Source organism: Acipenser ruthenus, chromosome 23 (assembly GCF_902713425.1).
Source record: "Acipenser ruthenus chromosome 23, fAciRut3.2 maternal haplotype, whole genome shotgun sequence".
NCBI lineage: Eukaryota > Metazoa > Chordata > Actinopteri > Acipenseriformes > Acipenseridae > Acipenser > Acipenser ruthenus.
In genome coordinates this window covers 6,355,497-6,380,618 of record NC_081211.1, presented here as the reverse complement: position 1 = coordinate 6,380,618, position 25,122 = coordinate 6,355,497, and the positions used below count along the sequence as shown (strand labels likewise).

General features: G+C 36.4%; 2 protein-coding genes across 2 annotated transcripts in view; one reads left to right on the top strand and one right to left on the bottom strand.

Annotated features, from left to right (window-relative positions):
• LOC117412852 (peptide methionine sulfoxide reductase MsrA 1-like) overlaps positions 1–2,632 on the bottom strand; it is a 44,456-nt gene extending 41,824 nt beyond the window's left edge. Inside the window, exon 1 of the mRNA XM_058997618.1 lies at positions 2,609–2,632. The gene's annotated coding sequence lies outside the window, so the exon portion shown is untranslated. The remainder of the gene's footprint in view (positions 1–2,608) is intronic.
• LOC131699720 (uncharacterized) overlaps positions 1–25,122 on the top strand; it is a 227,209-nt gene that overhangs the window by 1,927 nt on the left and 200,160 nt on the right. The gene's annotated exons all lie outside the window — the stretch shown is intronic.

Sequence of the window (25,122 nt, the reverse complement as noted above, 5' to 3'; positions counted from 1 at the left end):
GGACTCGAGTTATTTTTAATTAACCCACATATTATGTCCAATATTATGTACAATCGTCAGGCAGATAGTAATACAGGGATATGAATAGGCATCATTCGGCTGCTTGCCTGAAAGTTTCAGCTAGTTAACCAACTGTGGCATTTAGGCAAGTGTTTAGACACAACATGAACTATTGGAGGATGTAGAGAAAAAAGCCTGCGCATTAACATGTATCCCCCCCTCTGTTCACAGTATTACTGTAATCTCAATGAAAATGCTAGTAGGATCGCCATGGTTAAATATTGCTATGGGATCACTGGCATGTATATAAGCCATATTTAACAAGCTATTTGAAATGCATTCCTACCTTTTTAATTTATGGCACAGCTTGAACAATTTATTTTGCTTGTTTTTTTATTGTTATTTATTTATTTGTTATTATCCAGGATCATAACTATTAAACACTCAATAGTGATCACTTTAGAAATGCGAAAAGAAACCAAATATATTCAAAACGTTTCTTTCAGTATTTCTTAATTTTTTTTGATGTGCTTGTGTTTATTTAAATGTAGGGTAGTTTGCTGCAGGATAACCTCTCATTTATTACATGCACTTCATCCATAACTTCAAAATGCTCAATCAAAACAAAACAAAAGGTAAAACTTTATTTCTTATAATACCAGCACTTTTTGTTGTAAATATACAGCAGTAATGACAAAATACAATTGTAATACATGATACATACAAACCAGAATAAATAAAAAATGTGTTCATTTAATTTTGGGATTATAGGGTAATATATTATTCAGAATAATATTATTATGATGCATAATGCTGGTTATTTTCAACAGGAAATGCTTATATTAAAAAAGAGACTGAATCTACATTTAAATAAATAAATAATCAAACAAGTACATCTATTAATAAATAAAAATATAGGCAAACAAAAAAAAATCTCTTCTCTACTGTGCAGTTGTATTTAGCTTTTAATGTATTTCCTCACACTCACCATCTTAACACATCTTGAAACTACCAACAAAAAAATGTATCTTTAGAGTGAGGTTAGATGCTAATTAAAGATGAATGTGGTTTTCTTGTCTGCTGGTGCTGCACAACCCATAGTGTCTGACATGTGCTTAATAACCTGAATACAGGGAGGGGTGCATGAAGCTGTGGTGGCTTTATTTCTCTGGTCACATGATGTGCCTGAACCCCATTTCAGGAAAATGCTTCCACAGTTTAAGGTAAAGCCACATTTAAAGACCAGTACGTGCTCCGCATAGGCCAATGTGAAGCTTATAATCTATGCAAATTCAGGTTTTAATTTATGGAGGGCAGGCTTTCTCAAGATTAGTCTTGCATGTATTTATCATCTGCTTTGATTGATTACTTAACATGGAGGGAAAATGCTAATTTGACAAAAAAAATCACGCTTGTGGAAAAAACAATATATGCATGCATGTAAGGCCATGCTACTTTTATTTTACCAGGAGAGAAACTTGACCAGGAATATTAAGCATAATCCAATACCTTTAAATACACTGTCCTTCCATTGCAAAAGGGAAACCCAGAACGGGTTATTAACTAACTGTCTCTGAGGGTCTACCTTATAGGGAAGAGGGTTTAGAAGAATAGTTTGAGAGGAGACAGCCCGTGAGGAACGTGCAAGGCGGGCGGTAAGGGGAGGGGGCAACAGGAAGGGTGACGGCTGCCGGCGCGTGTGTGGTTCCTCCCCCCCAACCAACCCCAACCCTTACAGGCAGCCTTGTGACCCTGCCGTCGCTCCCAGACATCAATTATGCAGATGTAAGCAGGCTGGAAAAAAGCAACAAAAGCTCAGCGGGGTGAATGAGCAAGAAAGAGATGGAGGGGTTGAGAGGAAAAACTAATAATTGTGGAAAAAATTAGACCAGAAGATACATAGATAAAAAGATTGCTAGGCATAAAAATTGAATAGATCCATCAATTTCGCATGCAATTAAGTAGGTCAGGACCATCAGCTATCTATCTGCATGCTGTATTTTACATTGTTTTCACGATATGATCAAATCTTTATGACAATCTTGTTGTGTATTTCCAATGTAAAGATCTCTAGAATTCAGTAGATTAAGAATGACCCTAAGAATGGTGCATTACAGTACCCATGCTGTGTTGATAAGAGATGCGTAACACTTGCTGTGTCCTGATTGTTTCGATGCTTTTATTCATGCATCACGGACCATAAATACATTTCCTAACTTTTACTTGGGCGCGTATACCAAGAGAAAAAGAATTTCTCTTCTAAACACTGCAGTGTATCCAGATCATTCTGCCTCTGTTCCTACAATACGCCACTCGTTTCAATCAAAGCACCTGCGATGCTGCAGATACACACTGGGATGTTAAGAAGAGAAATTCTCTTTCTCCAGGCAAACGTTCCTGAGCAATTCCCCAGATGATTTACCAATAATGAATAAAAGTCATTGGGATTGTGTTGAAAAATATATCACATACAATGCATTTCTTGTGAACACTGCAGGGGGATCTGCAACACTTTCAGATCTCCCTAGACTTTGCACATTTTGCCCTCTAAAATACAATACAATTACAGACAGATGTACAACAGGAAGTGGTGTGCTTTCCCCAGTACCTGCAGGCTGTGCCGAGGTCAGCTGGCACTTGTTGTGGTCCCCTCGACTGGGTCATGGAAGAGGGACTCTGCTGCCCGCTATCCTCAGACTGTCCTTCCCAGCTGTGTGGATTAAAGTACCAGCTCAGACAGAGAGAGAGAACCCGAGCCAGGCCTGAACCTCTCACCTTCTGCCCTACAGCCCTGAATGCCCAGCTCGCTAAGCTACTCCTGCCCTAGATACACAGATTTATCGCATCTAATCTCTCAGACACAGCACCTGCCTGCTCATATCTGTGTAACACTCTGGTTTTAACCCCTTAATCGCTACAGTACCACCAACTATTTATGACATGGTGGACTGTGCATAACCAAGCTAGAGAAAGCAATTCAAACAGAAGGAGGCTAGATGTGTGTTTTGGTTAACTTTATTTAAAATAAATTAAAAACAATATATTTATGATTCTTAGATCAATTGAACTATTGAACCAAACATGTTTTTTTTTGGTCAAACATTTAAGAAATAAGGAATGTACCACTGTATAAGAGATGTGCTACTAGGAAACAAAAAGAACACAAGAATTCTGTGGATGATGTCATGATTACTCCAGAATAGAATGTTCATTCCAAGAGGTTCCAAAGTTCCTAGTTTGAAGATAAACTCTCGGTCCCTTTGTTTCCGAGCAGCATTTGTTCCATAGCACTGCCTGATCGCACAGATGGTGATGTCTTCAGCATTGTGATTATCATTGGTGATAATCGGGGCTACTGGAAATGTAGTGGTCTCAAATGCTTCGTAAATGTCCCACAAAGTGGTCTGCTAAACGCCTTATCATTTCCCCAATGTACAGTTTGTTGCATTTCTTGCAGATAACGCAGGATACTATTCCTATAGAGGTGCATGTAAAAGGTTAATGGATGTTGAATGATGATTTAGTTCCTCTGATCTCGGTTTGGGTGTTAATGTATTTACAGGTAGTACATCGAGGTCTATTGCATGGAAGTGTGCCTTTTAAAAGTTCCCCAGAAGGACGAATCTCGCTGTGGGTTACATATTCTCTTAGATTCTTGTCTCTTCTATATGATATCAGTATGGGAGTCTTGAAAATAGGCGCTGTAGATGTAAACATTAAGTTTCTTTGCATGAATTTCTGTATCTCTGTTGGTAGGGTGATAAGTGAGGACCAGAGAAATTCTTTCACCTGCATGTTGTTTACAGTTATTTCTACAGAGCTGAAGGGCTTTTGACCAAAATGTCCTAAAATAAATTATTTTGTAGTCATTTAAACCTACACATACACACACAGCACATATTTCCATCACTGGCTTACCAGCCTGCTTAAAAACTTTAGGACAAAGCTATACTCAAAACGTATGGGCCACTACTCCACGCTAGTTTAAGCCACTGTGAATGTCTGTCAAGATTCAGTTGTGATGCAATCGTGCTCCTGTAACCGGGTAGAGAGTAAAATCAGTTCCACGCTGGGCCAATGAGCAAGAGAGGGGCTTTACTTCATCACAGGGATCAGTTCACTTTCTCTAAGCAGGCGTTGCCACTGACATTTCATTGGAAGACAGCCCATGGCCCCACCAGTGGTCGACTTACTGGAACGCAGTTATTTAGCATTGGCCCAGTTTCTAGTTTTCTTATTTTAGACAGTAATGAATGCTGAAGGCCCCTACCACATCAAGATAATTCAGAAAGAGTATGTTGGGGCATATTATTCTACAGCTGACTGTGTTTTTATCATTGCATCGCCCAGCAATACTTCATGACATTGAAATTAGAGGTGATATTTAAATTAGACCACACAGCTGATTCACGTTTGAAACTTAAGTTGAATCCCCATTTTGTTTTTGTTTTACTTTTTAACTTTTTAAAAAGAAATGTGCACTTTGTGGTCCTAGTAATGTATTTCTGAGATAAAAGCAGCACGGTATATATTACGATGTTGTGAACTGATGTTATATAAATTCCATTTTTACCTTTTCACCTCAGTCACATTAATAGAACATAATTACTATAAAACACTTGACAGTTTCCTACATTCTTTAAAGAAAACTATATGTGACAAGATAGCGCTGTGGGCTCAGGTGTTACCAGCAGGGAAGGAGACTCAGACATAGGGAAGCGGCAGTTTAAGTGCTAACATGCACTTTAATAAACAAAAATAACACAAAAGTTCAAACAAAAAGGCACAAAGGCAAAAATAAAGGTTTAAACAAACCATAGGCTGGGCAGAGCCTTCACAGAACTTCTAAAGACACTATGCTGAAACAACACAAGTTCACTCACCAGACTCCTCTCCCCTAATGGTGCCCTGTGCTCTCCATTTATAGGATGTGGCTGCTCCCAATTAACACCCATTGTTCAATTAGGAGCAGTCACATTCTCACACGTTTTTGGCAGAGACAGGAATTAACCCCATCCCTGCCAACCACCACCAAAACACACACCACCACAATATTTATATTAAAACGATACAATATTTACCATTTTCCTACAGTTATAGCTGTAAATCACACCTGCTTGAATATACATTTCTTTAATTTTCTGTAGATTCCTATACAAATCTATAGATTTCTTTAGGGTTTTTTATATATATAAGCTGGGTAATAAAAACAAACTAAACAATTTTTGCTTTCTGAAAACTGCATAGAAGGCTAAACTATGGAAACCTTCCAGTGAATTAAAGTAGTGTGCAAATTTATTAGACCTTTGTCATTTATATTCTTTATATACCTACCTGCACGAAAACCTCAGATGGGAGAGTTTAAATTTCCGCTCAGTAATCAGTGATATAGAAACAATAGGCACTCATGTGAAAATGCTAGACCGCTTTGTGCTTTAATTAGACATCTTAAACAACTTCTAAAAAGTTGGGGCTACGTATTCTCTTAAGATGTTCAATGAATTGCATATGTGGCCCATTTAAGTAATCAATTAAATTAGACAATCACTAATTTGCCTATTTTGACAATTTTCATTTCCAGTGGTTTGATTTCATATGCGCAATATATCAAAACAACAGCAGCAATGGCGTGTTCAAATACATTTGCACACATGTGGTGTAATTTTGAATATAATAGGGAGACACTGCAGCTTCAAATGTATAACTCCTGGTATGTTTACATACTGCATCAGACTAACTACTTTGGACTTAGGTGTACTTTAATCTTTGTTATACAGATACCAGTCTATTACCCTGAAGAAAGACCAGCAATAGCGTACGCAGACCACAACATTACCAGCAATGGCAACACAATGGATTGGGAGCCAATCCAACACTGTGGTCTTGTTATGGGATCACACCAATTCTGGTTATGGTACTGTGGTAGTGCAATGGATTACCAGTTTGTATTGCATTTTTCTATTGTGATACCACTGGCATACAGATGGATGCTTGAACAGGCAGACTGACAACTCCCCACATCTCGGAATCTGATATTTTCAATAACTGATAATCCTATAATCGTTTCTCTAGATATATGCAAACATGTAAGTGTGACTTACAGATGGACGTACCGTCACTATGATTACTACTATTGTTATTTTTCATGGGGACTGGTTCTGCAAAAAAAAGGTTTGAGAAAAGGCCGCTTCACTAAGGGTTTGCATCTGCAATGCCGCATGTGAGTTAGTTATGCAGTGTTCTTTATTTCAAACGCAGTTTTAGGAGCATTTCAGAAGCAGTCCCAGTGGTATTTGTGATGGAATTTGTAAGCATGGTAAATAATACATCTAAGCATAAACACAAAATAGAGATCGGTAGAGATCACACATAATATAATATCAAACCGTTTAGATAATATAAAGTAGCCAGGCTTCTGTTTTTTGCCCCAGTTAAATATACGCGTATGTCCACTGTTGTTAAACTGTAACTGTTTCTCATATTGGGTAACTACATTCATTATCTATCAGAACAGTCTGCCCTAGTTTTTACACTCACACAAGAAAAGACTCATTTTAAAAGGCTTAGCAGTGCCCCACAACCATGGTCAATTTTTAAACTGCAATATGATTCCTGAAACTTTTTTTTATTTTTTTATTTAGCTTTCATTGTATTATTTGTCCTGATCTGTTCTGATTTTCTGGCACAATACACCAGACTGAACACAGATTCCTTTTTTTTTTTTTTTTTTTTTTTTTAAAGTACAGCCTACGTGCAATTATATAACAACCTGATTTATTAAACTAGAACATTAAAGTCAATGTTTGCACCAGGCAAAGCAAATCGGATTGGAGGCGGGCAAAAAGAGAATGCTTTTTTTTTTCTCTCTCTCTCTCTCAGTGTTGCAATCCTTCATATTAGAACATTACTATTCCAGCATGGTTTCCAAGGTTCCTTGCCATTGTGCGGTGCTACATGATAATTTTCATAGCACGCTTTAAAAGCAGCGTCAAAATGCAATTCTCCTTATCTCAGAGCTAAATATTTTGTGTATTCGGAGAAGCAATACATGTTTCATATTTCTAATTTCAAATAAATATATATATATATATATATATATATATATATATATATATATATATATATATATATATAAATATATATATATACATATATATATATATATATATATATATATATATATATATATATATATAGATAGATAGATAGATAGATAGATAGATAGATAGATAGATATTGGATAACAAGTGATCTGTATGCAGTACATTGCAGAAAATACTCTGCAAGCACATACTCTGCAGGTTTCTAGGTCACAGAATCTAGGTCCGTACTGAAAACTACAGTACTGTGTAAATTCCATATGTGCAAGATATTTAACTTTATATGAACTCGTAAGAAATATAGTATGTAAATACTACAAATTATTTACTATGTATAGACAACATTTAAAAAAATATATATATATATACAATCTCAAATGATATACTGTATTCTCATGACACATGGGTATGTTTGTTTGCTTCAGTGTCACAGAAACTGTCAAATAAATATTTACTGTGTTTTTTTTATGTGTGCCATATGCCTCATATAGAGGATACAAACATGCTCGTGTGGCATTAACACATCAATTTATAAACATATACTAACTGCTAACTCATGTCATGATATTACTGTGCCGTTAGATTCATTGCAGTGACAAACCACAGCAAATACAGTACTGCCTATATGTGTATGAATCTAGTGTGTTCTACTTATTGCACATGTTCTGTCAAATTCACTCAGATTTAGATACTGCTATTTGATAATTGCACATTATTAACTACATTAAATCAGGTCAATTAAAAGTTTTAACAAAAAAGGTACAGCAACATTGCATTCCATGCAGTTAAAATACTGAATAGGATGAAAATCTGCAGAATATTTGCTCTGCACTGCAAGGAGGAAAACTCCCTGTGCAGGATTATTCCAACGGTTCATTTCACAAATGTACCAATAAAATCTACAAAACAAACAAAAGAAAATCCTAAAAAAATCCTACAAAAAATTAAAAATACCTTTCAGGTATTTCTAAATTCATTCGAGTCTTTAAATACAAAAAAAACAAAAAAAAAACATGCCTTTATAAAAATGTACAACCGAATATAAAGTGGTGCTCTGTATTGTAGTGAATATGGTACGGGCATTGGTAATTCGTCATTGGTATCATGCATTTCATTCTGTATAATTGATGGTTTTCAGAAGCGCAGGCGTATCTGCTACACTGCAAAGTGCTGCAATGTACACAGAGGCGGCTCAGTGGGGGATGGTTACTGTGCAATTTCTGTGGAATAAAAGCAGGATGGTTGCGTGCAGAGAGTAGAGATCCCGAGAAAGCTGTCCTGACAGAGCCCCGGCTAATCCACCACGGCCTGCATCTGTGACAGTGCTGCACTAAATACATTTACCAATGTGCTGTACACTCGGCATCATCAGCACTTACTGCTAAACAGCATGGAAAACAGAAGCACATTGGATCAGTGCTGGGTACCCAATACGCACACATCATGAGCCCAGTGGTATTTTATTAAGGGACATGTACAGTCACCGTGGCACATGAAGCTATTAACAATCGTGTTGAAGGGTTTTGGCAAATAGTCTATCCTATTTAGGATAATGGTTTAATGTGGGAATAAACAGTACATATTTATTGAAGTACTAAAAGCCACAAGGAGAAAGACTTGAGACATTAAAATAGAATGCCATTAAATATATGGTATGCTTTTTAAGAGGGAAATACAGGTACATTTTTTCAACCTAATAGCGGGAGACATGGTAGGTCCTACTTTGGTTTAAAAGGCGCTCAATAGTATCCAGTGTACACTCTAGACCTAGATCATGGTATACATGATACATGGGACTAAGGAACAGCTAATGTATCTGTGATGCCTACAACAGAATGATAGATGTGGTCGCATGGAGAGGGTAGATTTAAAGAAATGAATTGCAGATATTGATTGGGTCCTCATCTGCCTTCGGAAAGGGGGCTCTGGAGAGCAGACGCGCAGAGATAGTTAATTCGGGAAATGAATTGCTGTCAAGTGGATTCTGATTCCAATCAATCAAGGTCAGGAGAGCGCCTGCGCACTCCAGCGCCACTGCAGCAGCGCTTCCGCGTGCTCCAGCAACACAGCGGGCTGCTCTTAAAGGGACAGCGCTGCAATAAGATTACCGGATATAGTCCAGGATGCTGCAGTGAGACCCTGCATAGGGTTCTGTACGATACAAACTGAGATAGCCACTCTACAAGAGTTCAGAATGGCTACCCGCTCTAACCTTGAGTGGGTGTAAACTAGTCTGTATCATACACAGTGCCCAGTGATTTTTTTTATAGTATATACTGTACTTAAATAAGGATAATTAAACGGATTAGCTCATTTTAAGGTGACGTCATTTCTATCTGATGCAAGTCACCTGATACAAATATATTTCAGATGGCTGTAGCACATCAATATTAGGGTCTGCTATATATTATAGAACTATAACAAGCAATTTTTCTTTTCACAAATTGTACTTTGGCACCTTAATAAATTTGATGCTTTTTGGGATTTGGGTCAGAAATAGTGTTTAATTGAATCACATTTTTTTGAAAGGAGAAAAATAAATACCTGTTCATTTTGACAAAATCTGAACCAAACAACTCAAGTGGTTGGTTTCTGATTCTATGATATTAACATGTTTTTAATTAAAGACTGGGGTAAACAATAATGTTTTTGCTACATTAACAAAACAGAGACATTTCAACCCACCAAACCCACCCACAACCATGTAAAGTAAATGTGATGATGAACAGCGGATACAAATGAAGGACAAGCTCTCTGCAAGAAGGACAGTTGGCCTTTCTGATAATGCAGAGCCAGGGTAGTTCTCAACATTTGCCAGTTGTAGGAAATCATCTTTGTTTCAAAAGGCAGATTTGCCCCTGAGCTGAGCTTAACAATCATTTAAGGAGAATATGAAATGACAGGGACGGTTATTTTTATTCTTTATGAAAGAGCAGTATTAGCAGAATATGGTACTACGTGACATTTTCTTGAGGGAATGGAACAGTAGAAAGGGGTACCATGAAGGTAACATTTTCATAGTCTGTCATACCAAATGATTCATACTGGTGATGTTTCTGAAAGGGGACTGTGCATTTGGTATTACAATATTCTGCTGTACCACTGTTGAAAGAATGCCTTCTTTGATGCATTAAATACAGTTTGTTCACCAAACTTGGACTTGAATTCAGGATACCCACAGGGTTTAGTTGTAGACTCATACAGTAGTGAATGCTTTTTGATAAACCCTTTCCTCTGGATTGACACACGGCCAGTTACCAATTTAACACCCAATCAAGCACTAAACTGAAGTTTATTACTATTGTTATTATAATCATTATTAATATATTACTATTATAAAAAGTGCTTGTAATGGTTGTAACCATACACTCACTGGCCAAACAGTGGCCTACGAGAACAATGTGCCGGTAACTACATGCGCATAATAGGATATTACGGCTATTTTTTAGTCCATGTCCATCCACAAATTTGGACTTTTACTATTTAAGACTGCATATACAGTATAGAAGAGTTTGGTTGCTTACTGGTCTTTGTAATTGTTGCTGTGTGGAAGAGCACCCTTTTACAGTAGATTTCAAAGCTATTGTCTTTCCTCTTACTTATTTTTTTCATAATTAGCAGAATATTTTGGTTGTTCACTTTAAAATGTTGCTGCAGTTTGGAATGTTGTTATAGTGAACTTGATTCCAGGAACAGAGCTGAAGAGTAAACTGCAGTCTAACTATTTCTCTGCAAGCAGAGGGTCAGAGGTGAGGCTTGACACACATTAGGGGGTGGTTAAACGATGAATCAAAAAGTGGAGGCAGAACTGCTTTTATTGTCGTATCGCTGCAGTGTCTATACTGTAGATGTAGACAGTGTCACAGAGAAGAACATGGCTCTGAGGAAAACCGGAACCAAAACCATACTGTCTTATATACAGTTCTGATGAAGGTCGCATATGTAGTCGTGTAGCCTTTTTCTAATAATATTTTGTCATTTAAACATACAAGCTTATCAATATCTCCAGCATGATTCAGTTTATTTACTGTCTATTGTTCCATTCAGACACACAGTGTCTAATAGTATTAATGCCCTCAGAAGCAGTCTTTAGCATCTGGCGATGGCCTTCTTGTTATGTTAAATAGCCTTGCCTTTGGTTCAGGACATTAAATTCACAAGACAGGCAATACCAGATGGTGAAGATTGCTTCATCCGGTATTATTGCTTCATTAAATCATTCACAAACCCGAGAACGTCGCTGTCTTAAACTCCCTTAGCTTTAGTTTTGAAAAGGCCAGATAAAGAGTTTTGGTTTAGGTGAACGTGTTAAAGATACTTGAAAGCCCCAATTCTTGTTGTAGCCCCACAAAACATGAACTAAAGTCAGTATAAAGAAACAATATAAAGGAAATGTCCTGTCCCTGCTATTAATACGCAATTAGAGATTTCAATTACTAGTGATATTGCCTGTGAGGGACAATCAGGGAGAGACTGTCAGGCCCTACCTAGGAAATTCTACATGCCCTCAGTGCTAACAAAGCATTAAAATCAATGCTCTTACCTTAGTAGAATTAGCCATATTCCCCATTTTCTTCTGTTGAAGATATTTTTACATTTATTTTCAATTTAAAGTACATTCTCCAATATGCAGATATTTCAAAAACAACAATATAGAAGTAAAGGTTGCTGCTGCTTCCTGGTACAAAGTCACTTCCTGTGCTGTAGCTCAGTTTCACTCCAATGGTCTAGCTGCAATCAGGTCATGTGACCAACTGCTCAGGAAGTGGTTATATTCAAGTATGATTTTTTTTTTTTTTTTTTTTTATAGATTTGTATTTACAGAATACAATGAAGAAAGGACCAAAAAATAAATAGGCTCAGTGACAATACTGTCAACGTGACAAGAAAACAGATTTTAAGCAAGCTGGTGTATTGCAGTCCTACAAGAATCCTGTTTTACAGTCATGCACAAGCAAATGCTGCGAAATGATCCACGAGTAATCTGAAGTCCAGTGGTTGCAGCTCTGCATCTAGTTCCCTCAAAACCTGAGCTCCAATTAATAATATGTGTGTGGCTGTCTAAAAAGCCTGGTTTGAAATGAACAGAACTGGCACCTTGTTTGAGGAAATGTCTGATGGGAAATGCACACAGTTCATGGTAAATTGGTAGAAAGAAATTACACCTGCTTCTACTGGGGAAATTCAGATAAATCATATAGGGAGCTAGGGTTACTCTGTCAGGGATTTCCCAGGTTAGCAGGGTGTAAGGATGCCTACAAGTCTGGGTTATTGTCTTTAACTATTTGATAGCTTTTAGAAAATTGATCTTAGGAGACATTTTTACTACACATTGCAGCCCTTAATATTTTCAGACACATTTACTTTTGCTCCAGTGTCAAATTGGTTGCACTATTTACGTTTCTTAATATTACAACAATAAGGAATGTGCATTTTTAAAAAAAGGACTTAGATGTACTATTTTAAATAGATGTAATATTAAATTGTATTAATTGTTTAAATTTCACTGTTTTTATTCACACAAAAAAAACATTTTTGTATTCAAAAATAATATTGCTGCTGACAGTCTGTTTGAAGGGGCTAATTGAATGAACTCAGATCTGTTTTAGAAGGATTTCTTCAACATATGTCATTTATAATTATTCATTTTGGTGGTATTTATACAGTGAAACATGCTATCGATTTGGCGGTGTTAAACCGACGGTTTTAAAAATAGCAGAACCCTGTTCATTTCTTTTTTATATATATATATATATATATATACAGTACTGTGCAAAAGTTTTAGGCAGGTGTGAAAAAATGCTGTAAAGTAAGAATGCTTTCAAAAATAGACATGTTAATAGTTTATATTTATCAATTAACAAAATGCAAAGTGAGTGAACAGAAGAAAAATCTACATCAAATCAATATTTGGTGTGACCACCCTTTGCCTTCAAAACAGCATCAATTCTTCTAGGTACACTTGCACACAGTTTTTGAAGGAACTCGGCAGGTAGGTTGGCCCAAACATCTTGGAGAACTAACCATAGTTCTTCTGTGGATTTAGGCAGCCTCAGTTGCTTCTCTCTCTTCATGTAATCCCAGACAGACTTGATGATGTTGAGATCAGGGCTCTGTGGGGGCCATGCCATCACTTCCAGGACTCCTTGTTCTTCTTTACGCTGAAGATAGTTCTTATGTTGTTTGGGGTCGTTGTCATGCTGCAGAATAAATTTGGGGCCAATCAGGTGCCTCCCTGATGGTATTGCATGATGGATAAGTATCTGCCTGTACTTCTCAGCACTGAGGAGACCATTAATTCTGACCAAATCCCCAACACCATTTGCAGAAATGCAGCCCCAAACTTGCAAGGAACCTCCACCATGCTTCACTGTTGCCTGCAGACACTCATTCGTGTACCACTCTCCAGCCCTTCGGCGAACAAACTGCCTTCTGCTACAGCCAAATATTTCAAATTTTGACTCATCAGTCCAGAGCACCTGCTGCCATTTTTCTGCACCTCAGTTCCTGTGTTTTCGTACATAGTTGAGTCACTTGGTCTTGTTTCCACGTCGGAGGTATGGCTTTTTGGCCGCAAGTCTTCCATGAAGGCCACTTCTGACCAGACTTCTCTGGACAGTAGATGGGTGTACCAGGGTCCCACTGTTTTCTGCCAATTCTGAGCTGATGGCACTGCTGGACATCTTCTGATTGCGAAGGGAAGTAAGCATGATGTGTCTTTCATCTGCTGCAGTAAGTTTCCTTGGCCGACCACTGCGTCTACGGTCCTCAACGTTGCCCGTTTCTTTGTGCTTCTTCAAAAGAGCTTGGACAGCACATCTGGAAACCCCTGTCTGCCTTGAAATTTCTGCCTGGGAGAGACCTTGCTGATGCAGTATAACTACCTTGTGTCTTGTTGCTGTGCTCAGTCTTGCCATGGTGTATGACTTTTGACAGTAAACTGTCTTCAGCAACCTCACCTTGTTAGCTGAGTTTGGCTGTTCCTCACCCAGTTTTATTCCTCCTACACAGCTGTTTCTGTTTTAGTTAATGATTGTGTTTCAACCTACATATTGAATTGATGATCATTAGCACCTGTTTGGTATAATTGTTTAATCATACACCTGACTATATGCCTACAAAATCCCTGACTTTGTGCAAGTGTACCTAGAAGAATTGATGCTGTTTTGAAGGCAAAGGGTGGTCACACCAAATATGGATTGATTTAGATTTTTCTTCTGTTCACTCACTTTGCATTTAGTTAATTGATAAATATAATCTATTAACATGTCTATTTTTGAAAGCATTCTTACTTTACAGCATTTTTTCACACCTGCCTAAAACTTTTGCACAGTACTGTATGTATATATATATATATATATATATATATATATATATATATATATATATATATAATTGTACCAGCTTGTTTTTCTTGCTATGTCAGTATCGGCTTCTGTGTTTGTTTTGTCAAAAACTCGACCTGTTCTCTAATTAACTACCCTTGTTGGATCTGTTCAGTTTATGTGCAGTCTCCATTCCGCATTCAAAACAGTTTGATATTGTGTTCTGCATTTATCGACTGCAGATAAACAGCACGAAATGGTGGGAATTCTTAGCACTGCTAATACCATTTACAGTGTCTATGCGGGCTAGTATAGAACCAGAGTTAAAAATAACAAAGGGAAGGGAAGCATAACAGCATTAAAAGATATCAATCCTCAACAAAAGAGGAAACCGGATATGCAAACATTACCTTCGTTTCAAGAGCCATTCTCATGATGCATTTAGCACCATGCTCCGTTTGCACCCTTTTTTTATTTATTGTTTGTAAAATGAAAATCATAATATTAAAGAACTAGCAAGGTGCATTTATTTATGCATCACTGCTTTATTTTTAGGACTCAGCACGTTGGTGAATGCTTTTTGAAATGGCCCCTGTGGGGGGGATAGCAAACTACCTTTATTCTTTGGTATATTTTGGGCAGAAAAGGCTGGGAGAAGTTAACTCTCAGTGCTAACAAGATTTTAATTTTTTTTTTTTTTTACACCTTATCCATATAATAACTGCCTACCTTCTCTTCTGTTGAGGTTTCCTGCATGTATTTTCTGCCTAGGCTTCAATATGGAGATACAAATTCAATATAACCTATAATAATAGTCCCCTGGACATAGCCAGTAACCTGTAAGAGTATAAATGGCAGAATTACCATCATCAATCTTAAGCAGCCACAAATGTGAAGTCCAGTTCAGGTTTTGTTATATTTTAAAAACAATCAAATGAAACTGGTAATTCGGAAGAATGTCCTCCATCAGAAAAGTCTGAGCAGTAATGCAGCTTAATGCAGCAGTTAGTTTGAATTATTGAATTAAAATACCAGTTAGAAAATGTTTGCATTCATGTGGGGTGGTGTTGGGAGGAGAAGGGGGTGCTCTGTAAAATAAAATATATAATCCTACTAGAAGCCCCTGAAGCATTCTGTACCTTCTTTAGTTTCCATTCACAATGGAGCTTCTAATTACTTTTTTTAATTATAAACACATAAAATCTACAGACGCACTTACGAAATACAAGGGAGGTCTCCGTTCTTTCATTTTCAACACAGCATGAAGAGCAGGAGCTCTACATTAAAACCCTCGACTCATCCAATCTCTAATCTGCACATTTACAAAATAAACACTTAAAACATCCAAATCGAATGGACAGAGGAAATAATAATAATATTAAGTGATCCTCAATTTCTATTGTTTGGGAATTAGAATTATGCAAAAATGCAAATCTGCGTGCTGTCCTGCAGACCACAAACAGGTCTGTTATGTCAGGAAACCAAACTAGAAAACCGCAATATTGATCTGTAATTCCTTAATACGTATATTATTACACACTTACCGGTTTTAAAATTGATTTTACATGACTGCATTGCTTCTGTCATTGCATAGCATTTTAAAATATTGGATTATTATTATTTTTTTTTTTTTAATTATTATTATTATTTAATTAATTCTGACCTCAAATACCTTGTAGACCATTTGAAATCAAATAATAATGATAGTAAAATTATACCAATAATGGTTTACAGCAACATTGATTAAATAAATAGGTGTCCATAATAGATGTACCTGTGCAAACCATTTGAATAATTTCAAATGATTTAAATGTCAGCTGTTCTAAATACTGCCTCTATTTAAATTATTAATGTAGGACCTTTCCTGGACAAAAATACAGTGAGACTTGAATGCTTTGTTACAGGTTTGGTCTCAGAAGAGTCGTTTGATTTATCTGAAAAGTGGTGGTATTTGCCCCCTTTGTCTAGTAAATGGGTACCTGTAATACCTTACTTTATTATAGGAATAAACCAAACCAATTATTTAAAAGGGAAATCAAATTCTTCAAGGCAATTGTAGCTTGAAGAATTAAAAACAAAAAGTATTTTAGTATACTAAATAAAATTGATCATCATTCATATCGGTGGCATAAAAATACAACAGTGTATCTGCACAAGGAATGAACCGCATGAGTTGGTATATGTAAATGGATGTGTGCATGTCTAAATCTAAGCACGCGTGTATTTATTTGTCCCGAAGCATATATATTTCTGTTCATGTCTATGCACATGTGTGTGTGTGTGTGTGTGTGTGAGAATGATACATGGTCACGACTCATTCTTATTCCAGACGTCTTTAAAGAGCTTCTTCGACTATTCGAATTCCTGTATTTGCGCGGCTTAATTACAAAATGTAAAACAATGCACTTGGTTTACTAGCTGCATATTAGGATCTGCTTTTACAATTAAAATGAAATGGATTTCATTGAAGAAAAATACGCACAGAACACTGCTGGGTAAAAACGACAAATAGAATAGAGCTGAGCAGGCAAGCATGCAGCACTGCTCGGACCATTCTGATGCCCAGATCCCTTCTCCATATTGCATATCGCGCAGGGGGCTGTTTTAGAGATGTAGCAGCAGCACTTACCATCCGGACCTTAAAGATAAGCCGTCCGGAAGACTCCTTAAGCTGCCATTCTCAGCAATAATATCCTACAGTGTAGTCAAAGCACTCTGTCTCTATCAGACCCACGTAATGCATCCATGCTAGATGAGCAGCAGGGTTTTTAAATTGCATTAGGTTTGTCTTGTCTGAAGTTAAATAATGAATTCTGGTGATGAAGCATCCTGTATATAGAGATTTATTTCTATATACAGAGTGCAGATGGGTCAAATACTTTTATTAGGCTTGAACAGTGAATGTTTCTTAGAAATGGTATCTCTCAAAATATAACATCAGGCTGCACTGTATACGGTATTTTAACTTTATATGCCCAACTATAAAACATACATACACACCTATATTGTATTCACATACTAGGCAGACAGCCGTACAGTGTATGTAGATTTTGATTTCATTGACATTCCAGATACAGTAGTCTGTAACATTACAGTTTCGAGAAACATGAAAAACCATGCCTGACTACCAAATCAAAACCTCTAAAAAAAAAAAAGAAATTAATCACCAAAACTCGATTTATTTTTCATCTTTCTGCTGGGAATTCATCTACAGTTAAATAAAAGAAGATGTATTTCCTAAGGTCTGGAATATAGTTTATGTACAGTGCTGAGTTTGTGAAAGATCTCCCCTTCCATACCTATTACATTTAACTTATTCATACCAGTGGACCAAAATCAGCTATTGCAGCAAACATGACCCGTTCCATTGTTATTCAAGAGGGCTCATAACAAGCGAAGTGACTCTTTGTTTATGACTGGATTTGTAATTCTACTATTTTTTTTTTTAATAAGGGAAACTAAAAAAATAAACAGATGAATTTCAGTCGTGATAAACTGGCTCTTGTGAAGCGAGATCTCACTTTCAAAACCGGGACGAATGAAGACCGGTGAAACGCATCTCTCATGGATCTGTATCTTTCTGTCTTAACATTTGGGTTGCTGGTTTTTAAATAGTTTCTTTCTTTCCAACGCCTGAATGATTCTGTCTCGGGGTCATTCCTGCGCCCTGCATTACATTATATATAATGAAACCCTCTCCCCACCCATTTTAATTTTTTTGCATTGTAGGCTTCCTTCAGCCGGTCAGCAATCCCTAATGTCCCCACAGCCTCTGTAATCCCCAGCAGCTGGGCCCCTCTCATTAATCCTCCTGCCTGGATCAGCTGGGCTCTCGCTCATGGGGGGGATGGACGACAGGAGGGGCTGGGGAGAGGAATAGAGGGGGGTGTGTCGGGGGTTAGACAAGAGAGCATAAATTGTAGCACAAGCCATCCACTTGCACAGTGTTTCTCTGTGCAAGGAAGCGCCAACACTCTCTCAGATCGGACAAATATATATATACTTTTTTTTTGTTCTTGTCTGACCCACTTAAGGAAAGGTGACAGATGTGTAGGGCAGGGGGGTCCACCATAATTCGACCCCCCCCATCTTCCCCTCAAACACACCCAGCGACCCACACCCCTGCTTGTTTTTTTCCCCCGCAAAGGAACGGGGCAAGAGGCAGCTATTTTGGATGCGGTCAAGCACTTTTTTAGGTGGAAAGATCGCCATGCCTGTCAGTCTTTTTCTGATTTGTAGCGCCTACAGGTTCGTTGTGGGTGTTAAAGTTAAAGCTGCCCTTTTTTTTCAAAGGTGGTTTCAAGTTTTTATTTTCATGTGGAATATTATTCCTTTTATTTCTACAGATCCTCTGGGACAAGATGGAGCTTATAACCCACTCGGGACCTGGGAGAACATCCTACGCTTTTTTTTTTCTTTTTTTTTTTTTTTTAGCATCCTGCGTGCAAGCCAGAACGAAAATACAGCACAGAAGAGGGAAGGCATAGAGGGAGGGAGAGAGAGAGAGAGAGAGAGAGAGAGAGAGAGAGAGAGAGAGAGAGAGAGAGAGAGAGAGAGAGAGAGAGAGAAAGAGAGAGGAGAGAGAGAGAGAGAGAGAGAGAGACTGACTAATCAGGGAGAAACGTTAGTTCTAGGACATTAGGTTACAAACACCTAAGTATGGGTGGCTTGCATTGCATCGATGTAATGTAAAGGTGTGATTCTCAAAATATATATGGTATATATTGAGCAAAACATCTTCCTTTGTTAACTAAATTTGAAATGCGGGGCACTGGAACCAAGAAGATCTGCAATAATGAAATACCAAACAGGTACTGTTTATTTTTATAAATAAAACAAAGGCATTTTAATCTATAGCTCTCTCTCTCTGTTTCTAGTTAATAATATCTTTCTTAAATGAGCAATAGTTTGATTGCTATGCATATAGACAATAGCTATGCATCTATCTATATCTGCATTTATTGAAAAGCTTTGTTTAAAATGTGATTTACGTTGATATAGGATATAATTATTCTTTTTTTTTTGTCTTATATTTTAAATTCTGTATTGGCTTTTTAAAAACATCCTTTATTTTGTGCTGAGATTTTATTAATAATATTATGCCAAGTACCCTCACACTCTGTCAATATATATATATATATATATATGTGTGTGTGTGTGTGTGTGTGTGTGTGTGTGTGTGTGTGTGTGTGTGTATGCGTGAGCATGCCTAGACAGTATTGTAATTATAATGTGCAATCTTGTTAAAGGTAGATGTATATGTTTGCATAAAGAGACAGGTGGATATAGATACATTTGGGGTAAAGTTATAAAACGATCTATACATGCATACAAAACACAGGTATATACCTATATAAATACTAGATATGCATGCATTGAATAGGACTGTGGTGTTTTTAAAAAAGACTAAGACATTAAAAGGGATATTTCTATTGGGTTTGAGCTCTTTGTGTTCACAGTGGACCTTGATTTAATTTTATACAATTAAGGCACGCGGTGAATGCCAAGAGAGAAGCCGAACGCTCTGCTTACCTGCAACATTCAAAGCATATAGAATGGAATTTGAATTCTCTGAGGACAGGACAGGTTTCCTGGTACCTGTAAGGGTGGTTACTGCAAACTGCTGCCTGCTGCAGTTTCTTTCAGTCAGTGTATATTCCTGTTGAATACTAATATTTGCTTTGCAGAACCTGCTGGTATAATGGAGATGCATTAATAAAACAGTCTAGTACATTTCAAGGGTAAAGGGTGCTTTGTTAATGGATTTTTCCTTTTTTATTAAATTAACATTTTTGGTCATTTTAATTAAGGGAGAACCGGTGTACCATTAACCACTGATTACATTTTTAATGGATATCATCTAGACATCTTTGTATATATATATTTTTTAAAAAACAAAAAATCTGTAAAAACAAATTAAAATGTCATGTTTATTAAATAGTCAATTTGTTAATATGAACCAAGCAGAATAAATACATGCCAGCTAGGTAAAGTGTACAGCATTTTGGTACAGGTTGTGTTGAACAGGATAAACAGAAGCAGTCTAGTTTATTCACCTTTAAGATTTTATAAAGGAGTGGAATCTTAGGGGGCTTCAAAGCCTGAAACAAGGCCTCTAAATATTATATATATATATATATATATATATATATATATATATATATATATATATATATATATATATATATATATATATATATATATATATATAAATGGTGTGTGCTGGACCATGGGCAAGACAAGAGTGTAGACAGACCTGAAAAAGGCTCTGAAGTTACCCTTGCAGAACAGTTCCTCAGCAGCAGAGCACAATTAGAATACATCACCTATCTGCATAGAAGAGATGCTCAAGATTATACAACTATATCAAACTGTATAATGAAAATTGACATCAAGGGATTATCATTATCTGTTGTCAAGTATTGCACTAGATCACTGTAGCAGAGAACTCTCCATTAAATATTCTGAGCGACTACAAAGGTAATGTCAGTTCTTAAACACGCTGGTAAAATAACCAAATTCGTTACAGCACATATTGGCTCGACAAGTTCCTGCCGTTGAAAAAATATCTGAAAATATATTACTCACGGTCAAACTTACAAAAACAAATCAAAAGTAGGCCTTGTTCTCTTACTCATCATAACCATCATACAGGCTCACAACATGATTTTTACAGAGGTGATCACTATCGAACACAATATATTATTAGTATATTGGCATAGTATTTATTGTACCGGTTAAATTAGCGCGACTGAAGTGACGACGACATGAATATTTGGTAAAATAATAATAATAATAATAATAATAATAATAATAATAATAATAATAATAATAATAATAATAATAAATAAATAAATAAATAAATAAATAAATAAATAAATAAATAGAATCATCTTTACCAATTGTCACATATTGGTAGGCTACATTTTATACTATAAACTTCCGTCATCCATGCAAATGTTATGATAACCAGCAGTCACACTGAATTCCACAGCCTAGCCTACTGTGAGGTGAGAGTGAAGGGTAAAAATTGTGTCAAGTAAGCGACACATGGTACAATACGATGAGCATACAAATGCTGCAGCTGCTGAAAATGATCATAGACAAAATGGCCAAGCGTATTTGCTTATTGTGATTAATGTACGCATTAAGTATCTGGTTCCGAGACGAGACAATGTTAATTATAAAAATTTAAATGATAAAGGAATAATCACGCAGGGAAAAAAATGCAGTTACAAAAGAAATCTCTCGATTTTTTTTTTTTTTTTTTTTTTTAATGGTGCAGGGGGTACCATTGCATCCAAATTACTTCCTGGACCTTCTTCGCTTTATATTACTGTAGGGTACCAATATAATGATTGCATATTATTGTAATAATGTTGGAACTATTTACTTGTCATGTCTGATCAAGTGTGTTTCTGAAGAAAAAAAAAATGCCATTGACGTTGAGTTTGGTCTCCCGCTGTTGTTGAATTAGGTATGTCTCAAATAATGAGTGTGTGCCAATTTAATGACTGTCCGAGTTAGTCAACCCTCCTTACCTCCCTAAATTGCCTAGAGGTATTTTAAGCATTAACGTTATCCAAAGTCTAAGAAGAGTGATATGGATGAGCTAATTTATTTTTAACGATTTACATGTAGGCTAAATTGAGGTACAGGCTACAGAAGTAAGAAAGCTGCTTTTCGTTAATATCCTCTGTTGAAGTGCCCCATTAATGCATTTTAAAAGTGAATTCAATTGGGACAATCCGATTTAATCGTTGTGCCCCTTGCGTTGCCCCCACCGCCTAAAGAATCACATTTTATTTGCTGTGTGTTCAATATAAAATGCAAAGATGTAAACTGGTTAACATTTGGGACTGTTAACATTTTAAAAGTAAAACTTTCCTTTTATCATCTATTAAACATAGCAATAACACGAATTCTGCCTCGATTACCATGTACAGTACTGCACTTAGTCCTTGACAATATTAATAACGTGACACTAAACGCAATTGGCGGCATGTATTCTAATCCAGGATCATTGATTATGCACTGGCCTAGGTACACATACTAATATTCCACTGGGGCACTGCCCAAGGGCATGGATCATTTGTTTTTATTTAAATAATTATTTGTACCCGTCATAAACATTAGACTTTACTGCATTATTCATGCATTATTTTACCATCAAATGAGCATATAATGAATGTACTGTTTTGATCAAAATGGGGGTTTGTTTAGTCAAAGTGTCAAAATAAAGTCTTTAGTGGCCTAAATTGAGGCTGAACTATATATTCCGTTAAAAGTAATTGAGATACCAGATCGATCGATCGATCGATAGATAGATAGATAGATAGATAGCTAGATAGATATGTATTTTTTAAAAACAAATAAAATAAAACACAGCGGATAATAATTATATATATATATATATATATATATATATATATATATATATATATATATATATATATATATATATATATATATATATGAATTATAAAATATAATGTATTTTAAAAGTATTACATTTCGTAGATTATTGCAATCGAAGTAGGCAAATCAGCTAGTACAAATAGATACATTGTGCACAAACGAGACACACACAATGTTATTTGTAGAATAGTATTTTCTATTTTCCTTTAATAAAGTAAGAATAAACGCTACATTCAAGGGCAGCATATTCCTAATAAAATAAATGAAGGTCAGTTTATAATAAAATAATGTAGTAAAGCTTAAACTTAAATTCGTTATTTAAAAGAAATGTAGTGTGGTTTTTTATGATGCTTCGATCAGATTGGTGCATATTCTAACTACATATTAATATTTGATATAGTACCATATATATAACTTATATATATAGACATTTAAGACACGTGAATCCTACATTTGTTATGTTATATTTTAAGCACATAAAAGAGCTAATTTTGTAATGTAAATGAGGGCGATTGAGGTTTTGCGAAGCGTGTCTAATGGAAATGGAATAACGTGTTCATGATACGGGGCGGGCATCGTTCCGAGTGCACTATAAATCGATAGAATTAATAGTAATTTGTGGTCTGAACCGATCTATCTGAAAACCGCAGATACAATTACAGCTATTCTGTCAGCAATCAAAACACCATTGTAACTAGTAAATGCTTCTTTTATTATTATTTGTACCATTATTAGTATAGGTTGCCGGTACTATTACCGTATACGCGTTGTTCCATTTTCTAGTTACCAATACAAACACATTTAAAAAGAGAAAAATGATTGAATTGCCTGCAATTCGTTTTGAAAATGGTTATTGTTGCGCAGTAATAATAACAATAGAGACTTCCCATGGATCGATTTAACAACCCTTCAACAAACATTCAACAATACACACAGATAGTCAGATACTTGCTTAAAAACACAAAGCTTGTGCCATTATTTTCTGATTCACAGTAAAATGAACAGTAATACCTGTTTTCCGTTCTGAATACCTATCCCTACCATCAAGAGACAGGCATGAGTCGTGTATATTACAGCAAGGGAGTGCTGTGCAACCTTTTTGTCTAAAAAATCCAAAAATCTCTTAAAAAGCCATACGACACAAAACAACCGGTAACCAAAGACGTTTTTAACCTAACTACACATAGTGGCACGATTTTTGTGCGCTTGAAACAGATCTAAACGCTTGCACATCTTTTGCTTTTGCTCATACTAAAAACTGCCGAATATCCAGCCTTTGCCTCTAAATCAATATTGCCATATTGTGGGGATCAATGAGCCATATATAAACCAAGAGCCGTCCATTGGACAGACGTGCTAGTAAGGTAATATTGAACTCTTGCAGAGGGAGTGTGCCATATGGTTGTTTAAGTTCCTGATGAAAATATCAACTCTTCCTTGTAAAAATGTTATCAGTATAATACAGATAAAAAGTCAGTTGCATTTTGCAGCTTCTGTTCAGTATCCTGAGCTAACCCTGGCTTGCAGATGCAATTTAGAGACCTCTACTGCAGCCCAAAAGAGCAGGAGCGAGTCTATTAGCTTCACAGAGGGATGCTGAGGAAGGAAAGCTCAGTGTGCTGTGACCCTACTGCTGGTAATGTAGTAAACAGATATGAAATGATTACATTGCTGTGTAAACTTGATTATCGGACACCAGCTGCAAATGTTCCATGCTCGATCCAGCAGCGTATGATTCAGGGTGTATACATGATCCAGATTGTGCTAAAACATATATTAGAAATGAAACAAGATGCATCTATTCACGATACTGGGATTTATATCAATTGAACATGTTTTGAAACTAGTAAAATTATTTGACAAACTGAATCCACCTGCTTGTAGACATATTGTGAAATGATTGTGTTGTACTCATTATGCCTAATAAAATATACTTAAAAAAATATGGAGGTCTTGTCTTTCAGTATTTCCAATATAAGTTACAGAACAATACATGTTGCACTCATTTAGTACACTTTGCCAGGCGATGACACACAGTAGTACACAGAATACAGGGCAATGTAATTAGAATCTCAAGACTACATGTGAAATAGAGGTTTCTTTAAAGTGGCTAAATCTCATTCAATAATTCCATAAATCTTACTGTGCACTTCCACTAGAAAAATCTCACCGGTGCAGTTTTGAAACAAGTCATTTGTAGACTAGAGCTCAAGTTTGCATGCCCTACTTTCAGTTAGGCTTACACTTCCTAGGTCGCCAGGCGTGTTCAACTGCCCCTG